General features: G+C 38.6%; 1 protein-coding gene across 1 annotated transcript in view; it reads left to right on the forward strand.

Moving 5' to 3' along the window:
- LOC124596812 (golgin subfamily A member 6-like protein 22) overlaps positions 1-17,004 on the forward strand; it is a 267,662-nt gene that overhangs the window by 148,805 nt on the left and 101,853 nt on the right. The window lies entirely within an intron of this gene.

The following is a 17,004-nucleotide window of genomic DNA, read 5'->3' on the forward strand; positions in this document are numbered from 1 at the left end:
CTTACAAAACTCTTTCAAAGTGCCATCCCTATTCCTATAATTAGGACCATTCAGTAATTCACTTTTGATTCTCTCCTGCTCTGCGTCTGACCAAAATTTATTTAAAAAACTTTTCTGAACACTCTGATATGTTTTCCACTGACTTTAATTTAAATTTACCCATGACAGAGCTTCAATTTCAAGAAATCTTTTAACAAATTTAATTTTGTGATTGTCATTTATGCCTGACACAAAACTATCTCTGCAGTGGTGCAGAAAATCCACTGAATGTAAATTATCTGACGGAAAACTTTTGGTAGGAGTGTTGGGCCACTTAATACCATTGTTTGCACACAGATTTTTGTTAATACAACTTTTCTGAACTGCTGAAATTTTTTGATCTAAAACAGTTACATTAGTTTGCATATTGTTTTCTATATTTAAATTATTTTGGTTTAAATTGACAACATTTTGCTGGGTGGTAGCTCTCAACTCACACAGTTTTTCTGCTACAGCCTTTTGTTCAACTCTGATGTCATCAACATTCTTTAATTTTTTCACTGACTCAGCTATGACCTCATTTTCTAAAACGATAAATTTATTTTCTAAAACATTAACTTTTTCGTTCACACTTTTTAACCCCTCTGACAACCCATTTTTTAACTCTGAAACTTGATTACTAAGTTGACCTATCTTGTCTTGTACCCTGTCCATTTTACTATTGTTTTCAGTTGTCAAGTGTTTTAATTGACATTGTAGTTGCGTAAATTTGCTATCATTATCTGTTCTTATTACAGTCAACTGACCATTAAATGCACTAAATTTGCTGTTGTTATCTGTCTTTATTTCCTCTAGTTTTGCAAATATTAACTGCAAAACATTAGTCCTTAATGTTTTTTTTTTTTTTTTACTGTCTATGCTTTCTTTCGGCTCAAACATGTCCTGACTGGATCCTGCAGTTTCCATTTCTACTTCACTTTTGATTTTGACCCTATTCATTTTGTTAACAAGCACATGAGTCCACGAACAAATTAACTTCACAACTAGTTTGTACTTATCTTTTCTTTTTGATTTTCTTGGTTGTAGTTGTAAAGTCATCCTCACTTTCGTTAGATCTGGTCCATCATTATTGGTAGTGCATCATTACTGTTGGTGTAAAGATCCTTTGTTGGACAGCATTCAGTTTTGCTCCATGTAATCAACAATTTATTTGTACATAAATTTCAAAAATCAACGAAAGAAAACAATTTCTGCAACAGACAAAACTTCATTATTAGTCAGTTAATCAAGGACGATGTGCACACTTGTATTCTCTGTCCTCCTCCCTTCTTCCATCCACATTAAACAGTGCCCAGTCCAAGTAATTAATAAGCATAGTCTTTTATGAAGATTTTGAGAGGAGCAAAGATGACAATAAACATTCAAGCTTACTTAGCTTGTCATGTTGAGATGGCTCCAGTTCTTCTTGTCTAGAGGTCTGATTCTAGAAGCTGAAAATCTAAGATCAGATCATCATGGTTGGTTTGAACTAAATAAATTGGAAGATTGTTGTTGGAGAATTTATTACGTAAATATATTTTCCATTGATTTTCTCACATTTAAGTACATCATATAGTATTTTGATTTTTCACATTAACAAAGCCAAAATTACATTGTTCGCACGTATTATACAAAAATATGCCCAGCCACATGAGAGGTAAGCTTACGACCCCTCACTCCGCGGAAATAACTATATTCCAAGGATCTTACAATTGTTCTTAACAAATGAATGAGTTTTCATTAAATTATTAATTTTGATTATTATTTCACAAATGAATCCAGAAATAAACATGGTAAACAATACAGGGTTGCATAATTGAAAACATAAATTTTGGGTGTAGAAATAATTCGTAATTTGAAATGTTACTAAAAAAAAAAAAAAATTTTAACTGTATATTCAGAACTATTACTTATTGATTATAACGTCGAACCTAAAAATATTTGATAAAGTAAGTCCTTTTCAAAAATTGTAGCTTGAAATTTGATGTACTGTGTATAAAATTATATTAAAACTTTCAGAAAAGCAACTGAAGTGTTATTAACCAAATTCGAAAAATAATACTGGTATCAACAGCTACTGTTGAGGAAAAGTAATGCTAGAGGAGGAGGTCTCATTACAGCCTGCACTGTCCAGCTAAGTGGCACTGCGCATAAGCCAGAATTGGCTGGCTGTGGGTTGTGTGATGTGATCTGTGGCTATTTGCCACAGACATTAATGATACCACAACTTCATTGTTTGACAAGAACAGTCACTGCTGTAGTGATGGACCTTCCTCTCCTAAATCTGTGTTGTGCATCATGGGATATACAGTTATTTTAAAGTATTTGAGAAGCTGATTTTTCATAGGAGACTCCATCAATTTAGTCAGTACAGGAATTACTGATACTGGAAAGATGCTGCAGTTGGATCACTTTTTTTGTAAACTGTTTCTCTTCAAGTTAGTTCTAAAGTCTGGGAAAGTAATAGAGAAGTACCATTTGTTTAAGACTGTGGCTAGTGTTTCTGCAATTTCAAAAGTAGTTTTCTTCGGGATAACAAATGACGTGTAGAAAACTGGGCTGTGATGACTTGTAAATTTTACAGTGCTTAGGAGCTCATTAGGTTTCAGTGTTAGTTGAAACAGGCAGAAGACGTGATTTGTTGGTGCTGCACATTTTAGTGATTTTGATTGAGATAAACTCATGCTGCACTTCAACACACCAGTGTAGATGTGTATATAGAATCAGCCAAGTGAAAAATCTGTCCAACACACACATTTATTTGTATATAAAAGTGGACTTCAGAATTTTCCTTTGTGTGAGACAATGTGTAGAACAATGTGTGCTGATTCGCATATTCTACTGTTCATCATTTCATTGAATGTATCAATACCTATTTTTATTGTAAAATTTCAAACATTTGCAAGTGCCAAGATGAACTTGTGCTATTATTGTTAATTGTAGGCTTTAACTTAATTGTACAGTTACATGAGAAATAGGTTTTTTGAGGATTTTAGGATACTTACAAAACTATATTTTCATAAGTAGAGGAACTCTGGCTCAGGTTTAAAAGAGTAGTTGACCATGCACTAGGCAGATAATATACCCAGTAGAACAGTTCACAACAGGAGGGAACCTCCACCATATGCAGTCAATGTAAAGAAGCTACTAAAGAAACAGAGATTATTGCATGATAGGTGTAAAACATAGCATAGGGTTGCAGATTGAGACATGCTGAAACAAACACTTTTGGCTGTCAAGAGAACAAAGCGTGATGAGTTCAATGATTACCACAGCAAAATATTGTCAAGTTATCTTTCACAGAACCCAAAGAAATGCCTGTAGTAGGTGAAAGCTGTTACTGGCACCAAAATTAGTGTCCCATCTCTAGTGAATGAGATAGGAATTGAAATTGAGCGTAGCAAAGCAAAAGATGAAATGCTTAACTCAGTTTTCAACTGTTCCTTTACGAAGGAACACCCAGGAGAACTGTCCCAGTTCAATCCTTGCACCACTGAAAAGCTGAAAGTAATAAGTATTAGTGTCAGTGGTGTTGCGAAACAGCTGAAATCGTTAAAATTGAACGAAGCTCCAGGACCTGCTGGACTCCCTGTCAGGTTCTATACTGAATTTGAGGCTGAGTCAGCCCCTCTTCTAACTATAATCTATTGTAGATTCCTCAAACAATAAACCATACCCAGTTCTTGGAAAAATGCAGAGGTCACACTCATCTATGAGAATGGTGGTAGAAATGATCCACAAAACTATCATCCAGTATTCTTGACATCAATTTGTTGTAGAATCGTAGAACGTATTCTAAGATAGGACATAACGAGGTATCTTGAACAGAATGACTTCTCAGTGTTAGTGTATTTCGAAAATATTGATCGTGCGAAACTGAACTCCCACTTTTATCTTGACATACTGAAAGCTTTGAATCAAGGCAACCAGGAAGATGCAGTGTTTCTTGATTTCTGAAAAGCATTTGAGTCAGTACTGCACCTACGCTTATTGTCAAAAGTATGATCATATGGGGAATCTGTGACTGGTTTGAGGACATTGTGGTAGTGAGGTCACAGCATGTTACTTTGGATGGAGAATAATCAGTAGATGTAAAGGTAACTTTGGGTGTGCCTCAGGGAAATGTGTTTGGATCCTTGCTGTTCACGTTGTATATCAATAACCTTGCAGACAATATCAATAGTAAAATCAGGCTTTTTGCAGATGATAAAGTTATCTATAATGAAATATTATCTGAATGAAGTTCATAAATATTCAGTCAGGTCTTAAGATTTCAAGGTGGTGCAGAAATTGGCAGCTTGCTTTAAATGTTCAGAAATCTAAAATTGCGCACTTCACAAAATGAAAAAACGTAGTATCCAATGACTATAATATCAATGAGCCATAGTTGGAATCAGCCAACTCATACAAATATCTGGGTGTAACACTTTGTAGGGATATGAAATGGAATGATCACATAGGTTCAGTCATGGGTAAATCAGGTGGTAGACTTCGGTTTATTGGTAGAATACTGGGGAAGTGCCGTCAATCTACAAAGTAGATTGCTTACAAATCAATCATGCAACCTGATCTAGAATATTGCTCAAATGTGTGGGACCTATACCAGATAGGGCTAACGGGGAATAATGAACATTTACAGAGAAGGGTAGCAAGAATGGTTAGAGGTTTGTTTAATCCATGGGAGAGTGTCACAGAGATACTGAAGGAACCGAACTGGCAGACCTATGAAGACAGATGTAAACTATCCCGCAAAAGTGTATTAAGCAAGTTGCAAGAACTGGCTTTAAATGATTACTCTAGGAATATACTACAACCCCTTACATATTGCTCACATAGGGATCGTGAGGATAGGATTAGAATAATTACTGCACGAACAGAGGCCTTTGAATAATCATTCTGCCCATGCTCCACATATCAATGGAAAGGGAGGAAACCCTAATAATTGGTAAACAAGAGACTGGAGCTAATAAGAGTTTTTACATGCAGTAGTACACATGAAAAAGCAAAAAATAAGTTCCATGTAACATTTAAGAAACTAGAGGTCGGGCCAGGTATGGTGAAACCTAAGTCACTGCATTGTTCACCACCAGAAAAGTCAGCAGATGAACCTCAGATTTACATGTGACTGGGGCTGAGAACTAACCTAATATTGGAATGCTTTGTTTATTGTAGGTGACTAATGTAGATAACACTGGCGTAAAGGGAGAGGACCCGAGTCCATGTATGTTTGCAAGTTGGGTAATGACAGCACCAATGTTGACTTGCACGTGAAAAACCTGCTGATAAACTGTGACATCAATAAAAACCTTATTGGGTGCAACAGAGATTGCTGACAGACAATTGACATCCATGTCAGCATCTGCAGTAGACTTTGGAATTTTGCATTACAAACAAGAGCAATGTTGCCCGTTTTGTTACATTGTTGTCAAACGGCCCACCACTTAGGACAGTCCGGCCTATCGCGAGTGACAAAACACAAAGACCAAGAGGGAAGCATGCAGCTGTTATGCTGTTACTCATTACCAGGCCTACTGTGTTGCTGCTGCAGCTGTGGCTGCCGCAGGAAGGTGGGCCAGCCACCATGATGATTTGCTCCCGCTCACAGACCACTACCACTGTTTCATCCCCCTGTGAACTGTCCCAACAAATGGCAGGGGGGAAGTGGGTTGAACTTCTGCAACCTCACAGTTCAGTTTGGGTACCCATAGCCCTCAAAACCTCAATTGATTGTGCAATTGTCAGGATGTTGGAAGGGAGGGTCTTTCACATCGGAGGGCTCACTCATGAACCTCATTATTGTGGGCCAATCAAATGATTGCATCACAAACCATTTGGTTGGCATACGACTCCTTATGTACATCAGTGACAGAGTGACAATGATAGCTTAAACTGTGAAGCTCAGATGCCAAAGTCTTACAGGAATATTATGGTTTCTTGCGACATCAAAAGAACTCAATTTGAGTGGCAATAATGTGTGACCATTTACGGTAATATTTCAAAAGAAAGTCACATTTGTTTACAAAAGACAGTGAAGGTGGATCCTGGAGGGGGGCTGGTTGGGAAAGGAGTTGATACATGCGAGGCCATAGCCAAGACAAAAAGAAAGCATGGCATAAGGTAGCATCAGTTAACCCAAACACCTGAAAGTGCTGCTTCTTATATAGGATTACACGTAAGCAGAATTTGTGTTCTTTGAATTTCAAGTCGTTTTTACAAATGATGTACTCTGAATATATTCACCATAAATATTTAGTAACTTAGCACATATTTACAAAATTTACTCCATGTATCAGTAATCATAGTCATTTCATTCCATATTGAATCCTACCACCTCCATGAACAGACTTCTACTGTCCTATACTGCAAGACACTTCAACTTTCTTCCCAGCTGTACACAAATTGTTATTGGCCCACACTCCATTGTTATTGCTAGATTTGGAATGTCATTCACCGGAGATGCAAATAACCGAAAAGATAAAAATAAAAAGGACATAACTCGACATGTGAGGTCATGGGATCCTTGTACTGTCTATCTATAGTAAGGACATGAACAGAACAGAAAATTAACTCTTCCGGTCCTGCTCTGTAACATGGAAACTTTTTCCTTAAATGCATGTATATTTTTACCACATTTTCAGATATGGTTACACATAGAACACTGATAATATGGCAATCATTATTGCATTAGTGAGACTTGTAGGTTTTCTAATTAAATTACTGTTTAAGAGTTAGCTACTTTCATAAAGTGATTTTTTTGTGACATCTTATGGAGAAAGAAATTTTCAAGGGTACATGCACAGAAATTTTCAAAAATCGCATGACTGTTGTACACAAATAGACACATAAAGCGTGTATTATGTACAATACCAGTTTGAACCTCAAATGAAATAATTTTCTGTTTTCTACAATAAATTTCGAAGCACTGTAATTCGCGCAGTGTGATTTTGTAGCCAGAGATAGAAATTTCCTCCCATGTTGATAGTGAACAAGTAGGAAAAATGAAACTCATGATTTGTAATTTTCTTAAACTGTAATGAACATAAAGATTAATTTGTTCCTTCATATGTCGCTTCATACAGTTTGTTTGTTATGAAGTAAAAATAATACTAATAATAAAGCACACACATAAAACATGATATATAGGGGAATAAAGTCCCTACATGCCCTTGAAATGACTTGGTGGACACATTTCTTTTCTGATTCAACATCAAAATGTTGTATTTGAAAATAAACTTGTTATGACACTCATGTTTATTGAACACAGTTAGCTTCTATAACACAATTAAGATTTTCTCTTAGTCCATGAACCAAACAGTTATAGTTATTGGCAGAATATTCATCCATGCCACAGTAAAAACTAATATGAAATAGTTCCTAATTAGGTTAATTTTCAAACACTACTGAGCCAATAAGCACATGTTTAGTAGTCAAAATTTTACTAAGCCTAGTGGTGGTGAAAACTATAAGTTCATAGGCCGTAGTACTAAACACATAGCAAAAATTGTGGCAGTTGGTGTCCAAAGGTAGAGCCAAGTTGGATAATAGCAACTGATGAAGAGACCTCTATATGGCCTTATACAGGGTGTTACAAAAAGGTACGGCCAAACTTTCAGGAAACATTCCTCACACACAAAGAAGAAAATATGTTATGTGGATATGTGTCCGGAAACGCTTACTTTCCATGTTAGAGCTCATTTTATTACTTCTCTTCAAATCACATTAATCATGGAATGGAAACACACAGCAACAGAACGTACCAGCGTGACTTCAAACACTCTGTTACAGGAAATGTTCAAAATGTCCTCCGTTACCGAGGATACATGCATCCACCCTCCGTCGCATGGAACCCCTGATGCGCTGATGCAGCCCTGGAGAATGGCGTATTGTATCACAGCCGTCCACAATACGAGCATGAAGAGTCTCTACATTTGGTACCGGGGTTGTGTAGACAAGAACTTTCAAATGCCCCCATAAATGAAAGTCAAGAGGGTTGAGGTCAGGAGAGCGTGGAGGCCATGGAATTGGTCTGCCTCTACCAATCCATCGGTCACCGAATCTGTTGTTGAGAAGTGTACGAACACTCCGACTGAAATGTGCAGGAGCTCCATCGTGCATGAGCCGCATGTTGTGTCGTACTTGTAAAGGCACATGTTCTAGCAGCACAGGTAGAGTATGCCGTATGAAATCATGATAACATGCTCCATTGAGCGTAGGTGGAAGCACATACTGACGAAACTAAAATGAGCTCTAACATGGAAACTAAGCATTTCTGGACACATGTCCACATAACATCTTTTCTTTATTTGTGTGTGAAGAATGTTTCCTGAAAGTTTGGCTGTACCTTTTTGTAACACCCTGTATGCACATGACAGAAGTTTGTGTGTCCAGCAGTGATATTGGTCATGTTCCCACCATATGTGCTCTCACTGGACATTGGTGATGTTATGGGTGTCAGTACATTTGCATCCACCTATCACAAATTCTGGAGGGTTACTAAATCCCTCTCCACTTGAACTGGCACATAGAACCAAAACATGCCCAGTTGGTATAGAGCAGCTGTGTAATACCAAGATGAAAGGCTCCCTGGTGATGATGGTGCTGGACACAGAGCTTCTAGCATAGGCCCAGAGACTTCTGGAAGCAAAAATGTCCCTGCAGGATGCAATGGGTCTGGGATTTGATAATTGGCAAAGCTAAAGCTGAATGAATGTCCCTGACAAAGTCCCTCAACTCACAGGAAGAGATTATCAGGTTGCCATTCTCTGTGACCCTGTAGTTGAGAGAGCTACATTGTGGTTGTAATTGTGGACTCGCCAATGAAGCTGGTGACCAGGGTGCTGCATCCAGATGAGATGTAGAGGTTGCCAGTTGCTTCAGCGTGAAAATCCTCCAGTGGGATTGATAAATGAGCTGAAGCGCCCGATGCTGCAGGGGGGATGGCACCACCATCCAGCTCTGTTCATCTTTTGTAAGATACTGCCGATGAAAAACCAGTGAAGGCTAGTTTTATCTGCACTTTGGAGCTCAGGAAGCCAACTTGACTGAAAATACTGCAGGACTCATAGAAACAGGTCGCACCTACTGGTAGGCACTGAGGCTACATCTCGGGAATTTATATGGAACTCATTGACTGTGTGCTCCATTTGGCTGTGTACCTGAAAACAAACTGTTTGCCGGCAGTCAGATTCAGAATCTGAACTTGCCAGAAGGTGAGGCTCACATCCGTGTTGGTCAGTGATAACACAAAATTTACAACCATAGAAAAACATGAAATTTATGGACACAAAAGATCTTCTTCTTCTTCAGTAGCTCTACAGCCCTTGGTGAGCCTTGGCTTCTTCAACAATCTTCCTCCACACTTCTCGGTTATTTGCTGCTCTTTTCCACCCCCGGACTCCCGTATTGCTGATATCCACTATTACCTCATCGATCCATCTTCTTCTAGGTCTCCCTTTTCGCCTAACTGAATGGATCATACCTTTCATCATTTTCTTTGGAATTCTATCCTCTGCCATTCTCTCCAAGTGTCCTAGCCATCGTATTCACTGTGATTTCACAAATTTTACTATGGCCCTGCCTTGTATTAACTCTTGTAATTCGGCATTGTAGCGTATTCTCCAGCCTTCTTCCTCCCTTATTGGCCCATAGATTTTGCGTCGTATTTTCCGCTCAATGCTTCTTAGAGCATTTTTATCGTGTTCTGTCAACGTCCATACCTCTGAGCTGTATGTGATAACTGGGCGGACTAGGGAATTATATATTAGCAGTTTAGTTTTTCTTGTAACAAGGCTATTTTTGAAAAGCTGCATATTTGCAAAGTAAGCTCTGTTTCCTGCTTGTATTCTTTCCCTTATAGCCTTTCCAATACTGTTATCATTTGTTATTAGGGCTCCCACGTAGTTAAGCATTTCCCATTGATGTTTAGGTTTTTAGGGGTTCTTCTGGCCTCAGATTGTGACATTGCCATATATTTTGTTTTGTTTTCATTTACTATGAGGCCAATTTTTAAGGCTTCTGGTTCCATTGCCTGGTATGTTTCTAGGAGTGTATTGGTATTTCTTCCTACTATAGCAATGTCATCAGCGTATGCACATATCTGGCTAGTTTTCATAAATATGGTGCCTCTTTTGTTGATTTTATTTACTGCACTATGCAGGGCTATGTTGAATAGGACAGTGGAGAGACTATCCCCTTCCTTCACACCTTTATTAAAGTCAAAGCTATCACTTGGTCTGCTAAGGACCTTTACTTTTGCTCTTGTCTCTGTCATTGTCATTCTGATTAGTCTTATTAATTTAGCACATATACCAACTTCTTTCAGTACTCTGTATAGTTCTTGCCGATTTATGCTGTCAAAGGCTTGTTTGAAATCGTTGAATAAAAATGCAGATCTATATCATATTCATAGAACTTTTCCATCATTTGCCTTATCACAAATATTTGATCAGTTGTTCCTCTGCCTGGTCGAAAGCCACACTGATGACAAAAGATGTCAATCTGATAATAATGTTCCTGAGCCTCTACATATTCTTCACTGGGGACATAACTTAAATGAAGAAACACTGTTTGGAAAAAGGCACATTTGGAAAAGTTGCCTAAAGGCCTTTCTGTGCAAAACCACAAAAACTGCACAAAATGCCCGTCTGTCATATGATCAGTGATGAGACTATTGTTGAGATAATTCACATAATATCAAATTCCTGGAGGGGCTAACAACCCCAAAAGCAATCTCTTACCAGTATGCTGATACAGTTCAATGGAGCATTCAAAATTAATATTTTCTCTGAGACTTCATTAAGAGGCAACAGAAGATATGCCTCCCTAGCCCTATCTTTGAGAATAGTCTACTTTTTGAAAGCTTAGAAAAGCCTTCATCTGGGTAAGGTAGGGGGTAAGAAACAATTTCTGCCTGAGCATCAATGGTTTTCTTTGATCTCCACACAACTTAAGAGAGCCCAAAGGCTTCCTGACCACCACCAATAGCAATGCCTACTGATTGAAGGCAACGGGAGACAAAACTTGTTGTCCTAGTCTCTATAGTTCAGTCTTAACCTCATGCTTTTGGATAATGGAATTGGACAGATTTTGCAAAATCCCAGACTTACCTTCGGCAAAGTGGACCTAAAAGTTTGCTGCTTTTCCCAAACTGGGTTCAAATGTTGATGCAAACTGCATGTAAGTTATATCAGTGGCAACACAATGTACTGATGGGCAGAGGGAATGAAAATCCAAAAGTGGAATACACACTGAGGCCAAATACAATCGTGACATACAGATCCATTACAACGAAACATTATCATGTCCAAGATTCCTTATTATAAGTGACCACCAGTTGCATATGACCTAGAAGTGGCATCTCATTGTGGTCAAACATCCCCAACTTTGATTGGGAGTGAGAGAGTGCCCACACTAAAGTATGTAGACTGAATAAAATGCATATTTGAACCATCAGCTGCTTTTATTTTAAACCCAAATATTAACCAGTTTCAATCATGGACCATCTTCGCGGATACTATCCAAAGATACAAATAATTATATGTAGTGTATAGGAAATGTCAACAGTTATTTTACAAAGAAGTGCAAAATAACATGAATACTTACAGGGTTACAATGGTTTAAGTCACCAATTACATCAGTCATTACTTCAATAATGTGTAATGCATGCCGTGAATATCAGTATAAGGCACAGGACCTTTAGAAGCAAACATATGAGTACTAAATCTACACAGTGCAGTACTGAAGAGATCAGTACTTTAAGTATTATTTTGTACAAAATATTGAGAAGTTGGTCAAAGATCTTAAAAAAAGATTTTTGTCACATGGTTTAAAAATATCTCGTCAACAAGTTACTTGTTAATGTAGAGGACTAGACTATCTTTGGTGAACATCTTTGGTACAGTTTCATACATCAACAGAAAATGAAGTTGCTATCTCTAAGCATGCTGTTGTTGTTGTTGTGGTCTTCAGTCCAGAGACTGGTTAGATGCAGCTGTCCATGCTACTCTATCCTGTGCAAGCTTCTTCATCTCCCAGTACCTACTGCAGCCTACATCCTTCTGAATCTGTTTAGTGTGTTCATCTCTTGGTTGATTTTTACCTTCCATGCTGCCCTCCAATACTAAATTCGAGATCCCTTGATGCCTCAGGATATGTCCTACCAAGCGATCCCTTCTCATAGTCAAGTTGTCCAACAAATTTCTCTTCTCCCCAATTCGATTCAATACCTCTTCATTAGTTATACAGGGTGATTCAAAAAGAATACCACAACTTTAAAAATGTGTATTTAATGAAAGAAACATAATATAAACTTCTGTTATACATCATTACAAAGAGTATTTAAAAAGGTTTTTTTTTTCACTCAAAAACAAGTTCAGAGATGTTCAATATGGCCCCCTCCAGACACACGAGCAATATCAACCCGATACTCCAACTCGTTCCACACTCTCTGTAGCATATCAGGCGTAACAGTTTGGATAGCTGCTGTTATTTCTCGTTTCAAATCATCAATGGTGGCTGGGAGAGGTGGTCGAAACACCATATCCTTAACATACCCCCATAAGAAAAAATCGCAGGGGGTAAGATCAGGGCTTCTTGGAGACCAGTGATGAAGTGCTCTGTCACGGGCTGCCTGGCGGCCGATCCATCGCCTCGGGTAGTTGACGTTCAGGTAGTTACGGACAGATAAGTGCCAATGTGGTGGCGCTCCATACTGCTGAAATATGAGTTGTTGTGCTTCTTGTTCGAGCTGAGGGAACAGCCAATTCTCTAACATCTCCAGATACTGTAGTCCAGTTACAGTAGCACCTACGAAGAAAAAGGGACCAAAAACTTTATTGGCTGAAATGGCACAGAAAACGTTCACCTTAGGCGAGTCACGTTCATACTGAGTTGTTTCCCGCGGATTCTCAGTGCCCCATATACAGACATTGTGACGGTTCACTTTTCCGTTAGTGTGGAAAGTTGCTTCATCACTAAACACAATCTTTGAAACGAAAGATTCATCTGCTTCCATTTGAGCAAGGATAAAATCACAGAAATCGATTCTTTTAATCTTATCAGCTGCAGACAGTGCTTGAACCAATTTCAGACGAAAAGGTTTCATAACTAACCTTTTTCGTAGGACTCTACATACAGTTGATTGTGGAATTTGCAGCTCTCTGCTAACTCTGCGAGTCGATTTTCCTGGGCTGCGAACAAATGCTTGCTGGACGCGTGCTACATTTTCATCACTCGTTCTCAGCCGTCCAGAACTTTTCCCTTTGCACAAACACCCATTCTATGTAAACTGTTTATACCAACGTTTAATACACCACCTATCAGGAGGTTTAACACCATACTTCGTTCGAAATGCACGCTGAACAACTGTCGTCGATTCACTTCTGCCATACTCAATAACATAAAAAGCTTTCTGTTGAGCGGTCGCCATCTTAGCATCAACTGACGCTGACGCCTAGTCAACAGCGCCTCAAGCCAACAAATGTACAACTAAATGAAACTTTATAGCTCCCTTAATTCGCCGACAGATAGTGCTTAGCTCTGCCTTTTGTCATTGCAGAGTTTTAAATTCCTAAATTTGTGGTATTCTTTTTGAATCACCCTGTAAGATCTACCCATCTGATCTTCAGCATTCTTCTGTAGCACCATATTTCAAAATCTTCTATTCTCTTCTTGTCTGAACTATTTATCATCCATGTTTCCCTTCCATACATGGCTACACTCCACACTAATACTTTCAGAAAAGTCTTTCTGACACTTAAATCTATGCTCGATGTTAACAAATTTTTCTTCTTCAGAAACGCTTTCCTTGCCATTGCCAGCCTACATTTTATATCCTCTCTACTTCGACCATCATCAGTTATTTTGCTCCCCAAATAGCAAAACTCATTTACTAATTTAAGCGTCTCATTTCCTAATCTAATTCCCTCAGCATCACCCAATTTAATTTGACTACTTTCCATTATCCCTGTCATGCTTTTGTTGATGTTCACCTTTTATCCTCCTTTCAAGACACCATCCATTCTGTTCAGCTGCTGTTCCAGGTCATTTTCTGTCTCTTGACAGAATTACAATGCCATTGGCAAAGTTTTTATTTCTTCTCCATGGATTTTAATTTTTCTTCCAAAATTTTCTTTTGTTTCCTTTACTATTTGCTCAATATACGGACTGAATAACATTGGGGATAGGCTACAACCCTGTCTCACTCCCTTTCCAAGCACTGCTTCTCTTTAATGACCCTTTAATCTTATAACTGCCATCTGCTTCCTGTACTAATTGTAAATAGCCTTTCCCTCCCTGTATTTGACCCCTGCCACCTTCAGAAGATGAAAGAGAGTATTCCAGTCAACATCGTCAAAAGTGTTCTCTAAGTCTACAAATGCTAGAAACGCAGGTTTGCCTTTCCTTAATCTATTTTCTAAGATAAGTTGCAGGGTCAGTATTGCCTCACGTGTTCCAACATTTCTACGGAATCCAAATTGATCTTCCCCGAGGTTGGCTTCTAAAGTTTTTCCATTCGTCTGTATAGAATTCGTGTTAGTATTTTGCAGCCATGGCTTATTAAACTGATAGTTCGGTAATTTGCACATCTGTCAACGCCTGCTTTCTTTGGGATTGGAATTATTATATTCTTTTGAAGTCTGAGGGTATTTCACCTCTCTCATACATCTTGCTCACCAGATGGTAGAGTTTAGTCATGACTGGCTCTCCCAAGGCTATCAGTAGTTCTAAGGGAATGTTGTCTACTCCCGGGGCCTTGTTTCGGCTCAGGTCTTTCAGTGCCCTGTCAAACTCTTTTTCATGCAGTATAATATCTCCCATTTCATCTTAATCCACATCCTCTTCCATTGTCCTCAAGAACATCGCCATTGTATAGGCTCTCTGTATACTCCTTCCACCTTTCTGCTTTACCTTCTTTGCTCAGAACTGGTTTTCCATCTGAGTTCTTGATATTCGTGCAAGTTGTTCTCTTTTCTCCGAAGGTCTCTTTAATTTTCCTGTAGGCAGTATCTATCTTACCCCTAGTGATATACGCCTCTACATCCTTACATTTGTCCTCTAGCCATCCCTGGTTAGCCATTTTACACTTTCTGTCGATCTCATTTTTGAGACATTTGTATCCTTTTTGCCTGCTTCATTTACTGCAATTTTTCTATTTTCTCCTTTCGTCAGTTAAATATCTCTTCTGTTACCCAAGGCTTTCTATTAGCCCTCGTCTTTTTACGTACTTGATCCTCTGCTGCCTTCACTATTTCATCTCTCAAACCTACCCATTCTTCTTCTATTGTATTTCTTTCCCCCATTCTTGTCAATGATTCCCTAATGCTCTCCCTGAAACTCTCTAAAACCTCTGGTTCTGTCAGTTTATCCAGGTCCCATCTCCTTAAATTCCCACCTTTTTGCATTTTCTTCAGTTTTAATCTACAGTTCCTAACCAATAGATTGTGGTCAGAGTCCGCATCTGCCCCTGGAAATGTCGTACAATTTAAAACCTGGTTCCGAGATCTCTGTGTTACCATTATATAATCTATCTGACACCTTACAATATCTCCAGGCTTCTTCCATGTATACAACCTTCTTTCATGATTCTCGAACCAAGTGTTAGCTATGATTAAGTTATGCTCTGTGCAAAATTCTACTAGGCGGCTTCCTCTTTCATTCCTTACCCCCATTCCATATTCACCTACTACGTTTCCTTCTCTTCCTTTTCCTACTATCGAGTTCCAGTCACCCATGACTATTAAATTTTCATCTCCCTTCACTATCTGAATAATTTCTTTTATTTCATCATACATTTCATCAATCCCTTTGTCATCTGCGGAGATAGCTGGCATATAAACTTGTACTATTGTGTTACGCGTGGGCTTCGTATCTATCTTGGCCACAATAATGTGTTCACTACGCTGTTTGTAGTAGCTTACCTCCATTCCAATTTTTGTATACATTATTAAACCTGCTCTGCATTACCCCTATTTGATTTTGTATTTATAACCCTGTACTCACCTGACCAGAAGTCTTGTTCCTCTTGCCACCAAACTTCACTAATTCCCACTATATCTAACTTTAACCTATCCACTTCCCTTTTTAAATTTTCTAATCTACCTGCCCCATTAAGGGATCTGACATTCCATGCTCCAACCCGTAGAATGCCAGTTTTCTTTCTCCTGATAACAACTTCCTCCTGAGTAGTCCCCGCCTGGAGATCCGAATGGGGGACAATTTTACCTCCAGAATATTTTACCCAAGAGGATGCCATCATCGTTTAACACTACAGTAAAGCTGCATGCCCTTGGGAAAAATTACAGCTGTGGTTTCCCCTTGCTTTCAGCTGTTCGCAGTACCAGCACAGCAAGGGCGTTTTGGTTAGTGTTACAAGGCCAGATCAGTCAATCATCCAGACTTTTGCGGTGCAACTACTAAAAAGGCTGCTGCCCTTCTTCAGGAACCATACGTTTGTCTGGCCTCTCAACAGATACCCCTCCATTGTGGTTGCACCTACGATACGGCTATCTGTATCGCTGAGGCATGCAAGCCTCCCCACCAACGGCAAGGTCCATGGCTCATGGGGGGGGGGGGGGTTCTCTAAGCATAAGATTACATAAATATTACAATACAAAGTAGAAAACCTTACACTGTATCATATTCATTGCATACACCTGATGAAATATATACAAACATGTCAGTTGTATCATAAATGTAATGGAAATTGCATCTGTAATATTGAAATAATGCAAAACACAGTGTTCAAAATGAATTGATATGTCAGCATTCATATGCATCTTAAGTTATAGTAGGGAACAATTACTGAGTTCACATATGGACTATATTTAAAGGACATCTTCATATATAAATAAACTTTCATTACAGTGCTTAAACGGAAGAATAGTATGTCAGTAATGTTAGTATCATAAAGAAGGGTAGGGGAGTAAATAACAACAGCGTAACCTACCATGTATCTAAATTTGGATTTAAGGAATATTGACAACATGT

Source organism: Schistocerca americana, chromosome 1, assembly GCF_021461395.2.
Source record: "Schistocerca americana isolate TAMUIC-IGC-003095 chromosome 1, iqSchAmer2.1, whole genome shotgun sequence".
In the NCBI taxonomy this organism is placed as follows: Eukaryota; Metazoa; Arthropoda; class Insecta; order Orthoptera; family Acrididae; genus Schistocerca; species Schistocerca americana.